Raw genomic sequence first — 6000 nt, 5'->3', positions numbered from 1 at the left:
GTTGTTTCATATGCAAATGAATAGAGTGGCTGCCTCATTCTCCTCAGTCATTCAAGGGTTGTAAATATTGTACTATCTTTTTTTCCATTTGGCCTGTAATCAGAAAAGTAGCTCTGCTGCAAGCAGTGATTATCTTACAATGTGTTTCAAGATCCTATTATTAACCACACTTAGACCATATGAACCTGGCGAGACTAGTTGGCATGCTGTCAGGCTGAACTCACATCAGCTGTTGCTCTCACTAGGGTGAAGGGGTGCAAATACTTCTTTACTTTCTCTCAATTTTGCTTTTTCTTAGCAGGAGGTTTTCAACCCAAATTGTTAAGCATATGGTCTTTGAAAAACTGAGAGACATTGCTAGATGTTTAGCCACAAAATCTCTGGAATTTATTGCATTCTTCCATTTCTCCTTAAAGGAAATACTTTACAATTTAATCTTGTTATACATAACCACACTCATACTTAATTTTCCATATATATATTTTATATATACATATGTGCATATATACTTTGTAAAAGGGTGTGGTTATTTCTTTTTCTTCTCATTCTTTTTGTTTGGCTTGGCTCCTCCATCTCCCTCTCTTTCTCTTTTCCTCCACTTCAGTGCCTGTAAAGCCAGTAGCCACGGCCACCATCACAGCCGCCTGGCCCGTGCAGGTTCGCATTTGATTTGGACAGATGGTAATGAAACAACAGAGCCAAGAACTAAGAACTGGTGGGCCATTACCTTTAATCCTAGCTCACACCCGGCGGGCGAGAAATACACACAGTGGGAAAATACTTCCCCTTCCATTCAGGGCTCCCAAAGCCACTGACTCATTTGAGTTTCCTAGAATCAAAGGTTTCTACCTCACCAGCTTTATTCACCTCTGTTCCCCATCTCCTTCTCTCTGCACAAACTAGCTTCTGCTTCAGCACTCCGCCATCTTGGCTGCTTCTCCTCTCTAATGCTAATTTCAGGAACCGAGAGAGAGCAAGTCCCCCATCTGCCCTATTTTATAGTGTAGAAATCAAAACCTCTAAGCCAATATACAAATAAGGAAGTCTCTGATACAAAATCACTTATCTGAGGCATAAATGGGATTCCTCATGGAGTGCACCACCCCACATCATGCAACAGTCAAGGATGTGGGGAAAAGCTTAGTTTTGAAAAGATCTTAGTATTAACAGGGCATGAAAGGCTTAGTCTTAAAACTAAGCCTTAGGCTATAATGACTTTGCTGGCTTACAACCTGTCTCCCACACCCAATGCAAACTATAAGCGAGCAAACCTATATACCATATTTACAAACTTATTTGACCCACAATGCCCAAGGTCACCTATGCTGAGAACCTGAGATAGCCTCCCGTGTTTTCTCCTTACTTAAGTATTCTTAGACCTACACGAAAGTATGTATCTCTAAACGGGATCACAGCATCTCCTACATTTCCCATTCACCGTGGACCAGCACCTGGTGGCAACCCCTCCCAGGCCTCCTGTTAAGCTCCACTTCTTTCACTAAATGGCTGGAAGGTTCCCTAGTGTGGCTGTGCCCTTGATAAGCCTTCCCTTTGTCGGGTTTTGCCCTATGAACAGCAGTGCCACAGTGAGTCTCCTTGTTTATCTGAGTGGTCTTGAACCCATATCCTTACTTATGGTTATTCGTATTTGATAAATTCTCAGTAGGAGAGCTGCCACTAAATTTATTCATTCTTTTAAGAGATGTTGTCCAAGTACTTTCCAAAAAGGAAAGAGAAAGTCAAGGAGAGGAAGATGAATGTGGATAAAACATTTCCTCCCTGACTTTAAATTGTGTAAATTGAAGGAGGGGACAGTGCTGTGTAAAGACCAACCCAGCCCAGCTGACATTATTAGTAATTCTTCTAAAGACCCCGGATTTCCCTAGGTCACTGCCTGCGACTCTGTGGATGGGGGCCTTCCCGAGATGTGCATTGAGTGACATTCTGGGACTGTGTACTTGGAAAGATTAGAAAGGAAGGGTCATGTTGTGAAAAACACAGGTTTGGGGAGCGGAAGGGACTTAACTTTATGTCGCAGCTTTATCACTGTCTGCTGAGATCTTGGGCAAGTGACTCAACTTTCAGACTTCACTTTTCTCATCTGCAGTATAGCGATGGTGACACCAGCCTGCAAGCGTGGCTATGAGAGGAGGGCCTGGCACTCATTAAAAGTGACAATACTTCTCAGATGCCTTCATTATAACTCTTTCCCCCAGCAGTTGAAAACTTGTTGAAGCAAGAAACGGTATTGAATTCATCCTTTCTTCGATATATAGCCAATCTCTAATTTGGTTTTCCCTCCTACTGTCTCAAGGTCTTTTGCTCAGTTAAACCAGCATTGATTAAAAATAAAGGCAAGCCTGACCAGGCGGGCAGCACAGTGGATAGAGCATTGGACTGGGACGCAGAGGACCCGGATTAGAAACCCCGAGGTCGCCGGCTTGAGCCGCTTGAGTGCAGGCTCACCGGGCCTGAGCACAGAGTCACTGGCTTGAGCGTGAGATCATAGACATGACCCCAAGGTCGCTGGCTTGAGCCCAAAAGTCGCTGGCTTGAGCAAGGGGTCACTCGGTCTGCTGTAGCCCCACGGTCAAGGCACATATGAGAAAGCAATCAATGAACAACTAAGGAGCCCCAATGAAGAATTGATGTTTCTTATCTCTCTCCCTTCCTGTCTGTTGTCCCTATCTGCCCCTCTCTCTGTCTCTGTAAAATAATAATAATAAATAAAGGTAAAAACAAGAATTTCTTATTCTGGAAAGTTTTGGATTTAAAGTAAAACAGAGTGATCTAAAGAACCACCAGGATCCACTACATAGACTCAACAGGGTCAGCAGGTTGATGATCTTTATTCATCCATTTCACAGTCACTCCTTTCCACCAACCACCCTTCCCATGGAGTATTTTAAAGTGAAACCCAGAAATTATGTCAATTGTTAATACTCACGTGTATTTCTTTTTTTTTTTTTTTTTATGTTTTTTTATTTTTTTTTATTTTTTTATTTCTGAAGCTGGAAACAGGGAGAGACAGTCAGACAGACTCCCGCATGCGCCCGACCGGGATCCACCCGGCACGCCCACCATGGGGCGACGCTCTGCCCACCAGGGGGCGATGCTCTGCCCATCCTGGGCGTCGCCATGTTGCGACCAGAGCCACTCTAGCGCCTGGGGCGGAGGCCACAGAGCCATCCCCAGCGCCCGGGCCATATTTGCTCCAATGGAGCCTTGGCTGCGGGAAGGGAAGAGAGAGACAGAGAGGAAGGTGCGGCAGAGGGGTGGAGAAACAAATGGGCGCTTCTCCTGTGTGCCCTGGCCGGGAATCGAACCTGGGTCCTCTGCACGCTAGGCCGACGCTCTACCGCTGAGCCAACCGGCCAGGGCCTCACGTGTATTTCTAATAGTAGTTCTCAAAACGCGAGCCGGAAACCTCTGAGGGTCTCCAGCACTCTGTCAGGAGATCAGTCAGTCAACACAATTTTGTTGTTGTTGTTGTTTTGTTGTTATTTTTTTACAGAGACAGAGAGAGAGTCAGAGAGAGGGATAGACACAGACAGGCAGACAGGAACGAATTGATGAGAAGCATCAATCATTAGTTTTTCGTTGTGCATTGTGACACCTTAGTTGTTCATTGATTGCTTTCTCTTATGTGCCTTGATGCGGGCTTACAGCAGACCGAGTAACCCCTTGCTCGAGGCAGCAACCTTGGGTCCAAGCTGGTGAGCTTTTGCTCAAACCAGATGAGCCTGAGCTCAAGCTGGTGACCTCGAGGTCTCAAACCTGGGTCCTTGACATCCCAGTCCAACGCTCTATCCACTGCGCCACCGCCTGGTCAGGCTCAACACGATATTTTTCATAACGATAGTAGCATTTTGCTTGTCTTTTTCACTTTCATTCTCTCATGAAAACACAGTGGAGTATTTCAACACAGACTGAATGCTACAGCAGGTCTGAGAGTCCAGCTGTCTCCGACTAAACCAGATTTTAGAGTTGCCATTTTTTTTTTTACAATCTGTTTACAAAGTGTTAAACAATGTCACTGTTCTCTATTTTTTGTCTGGAAAAATAAAATTATTCTTTTACATAAAAATAAGTACTTAATATGTGGTGGGTTTATGTTTTGCTATTTTATAAAGAATTTAATGGAAGCCTGATCTGTGGTTGCACAGTGAGTAGGGTGTTGACTTGGAATACTTAGGTCGCCAGTTCAAGGCCCTGGGTTTGCCTGGTCAAGGCACCTGTGGGAGTGGATGCTTCCTGCTCCTCTACTCCCTCTCTCTCTCTCTTTCTCTCTCTCTCTCTCCTCTCTAAAATAAATAAATAAAATCTTAAAAAAAAGAATTTAATGGATATTTTAAAAGTTTATCAGTTTTACTTTCTAATATAGAATAAAATACAAAGCAAAGCTTTTTGAGGTCTTTAATACTTTCTTAAACTAGTTTTTAAATTGAGATTCAATTCACATACCATAGGATTCACTGTTTTTTAAGTATATAATTCAGTAGGTTGTAGTATACTTACAAGGTTGGGTAACCATCACCAGCAGCTAATTCCAGAACATTCTTATCACTCTAAATTGAAACCCCATGCCCTCTAGCTGTCACTCCCAGTTCTTTGTCACCACCCCCTGAGAACCACTAATCTACTCTCTGACTCTATTGACTTGTCTGTTTTGGACATTTCGTATATATGGGCTCTTTTGTGTCTGGCTTATTTCATTTGTCATAATGTCTTTAAAGTTCATCCATATTGTGACATATATCAGAACCTCATTCCTTTTTATGGTGGAACAATCGTCCACTGTACCCATATACCCCATTTGGTTTACTCATTCATCAGCTGATAGACTTTTATGTTGTTTCCGCTTTGGTATACTATAAATAATGCTGCTGTGAACATTTGTGTCCAAGTTTTGTATGTTTTTAGTTCTCTTGGCTATATCCCTAGGAATAGCATTGCTGGGTCATATGTTCAACTCTATGTTACTCTGTTTTTTGAGAAACTGTCAGACTGTTTTCCACAGCAGCTGCACCATTTTATATTTGAATCACCAGTATGTAAGCATTCCAATTTCTCCACATTCTTGCCAAAATTTATTTTCAGTGTTCTTTAGTCTAGCCATCCTTGTATGATTCAGTAATTTTTAAGAGTGTAAAAGATTCTGAGACTAAAATGTTTGAAGGTTGATTTTCTAACAAATAGTTTTTAAAAACACTAAAAGAAAACCCCCCCACACAACAATTCATAGACACAGGACCGATTAGGGGTTTCCAGATGTAGGGTGCTGGGGAGCGGGCAAAACGCCTGAAGGTAGTTTCAAGGTACAAATGTCCAGTTATAAAACAAACATCCTGGGGATATAATGAACAGTATGGTGAATATAGTTAATAACACTGTATTGTATATTGTAAAGTTGCTAAGAGAGTAGGTCTTAAAAATTCTTATCACAATCCCTGGCTGGCTAGTTCGGCTGGTTGAAGCATCATTCTGAAACACATTCCCTACCCCAGTTCTGAAACCAATCATTTCCTAAGGAAGTGCTGGTTCCTCTTAATGAGAGGTGGCATTTAGATTATGAATTTGGGCACTAGGGTTGCTCACAGCCATTAGATTGTTACTGCTTCTTGGCTTTTTCAGTGAACACAGCTAGGACATATGTAATTTGTACAAAGATAAAACGCAATCATAAATTTATACTATGATTGCCAATTCACGTTTTCTTTATAAAAAATTTTTATTGTATTTTAGAAAAAAGAAAGGAGAGAAACATTAATTTGTTGTTTCAGTTATTTATGCATTCATTGGTTGTTTCTTATATGTTCCCTGATCGAAAATCAAACCCACAACCCTGGCATACCGGGATGATGCTCTGATTGACGGAGCTATCCTACCAGGGCTGCCAATTCAAGTGTTCGGTTTTGTTTGTTTGTTTGTTGTTGTTTTTTACAGGGACAGAGAGAGAATCAGAGAGAGGGATAGACAGGGACAGACAGACAGGAATGG

The sequence above is a fragment of the Saccopteryx bilineata genome, chromosome 6, assembly GCF_036850765.1.
Source record: "Saccopteryx bilineata isolate mSacBil1 chromosome 6, mSacBil1_pri_phased_curated, whole genome shotgun sequence".
NCBI classification, from domain to species: domain Eukaryota; kingdom Metazoa; phylum Chordata; class Mammalia; order Chiroptera; family Emballonuridae; genus Saccopteryx; species Saccopteryx bilineata.
The sequence above is the reverse complement of the archived record's forward strand: the minus strand, read 5'-3'. Positions refer to the sequence as shown.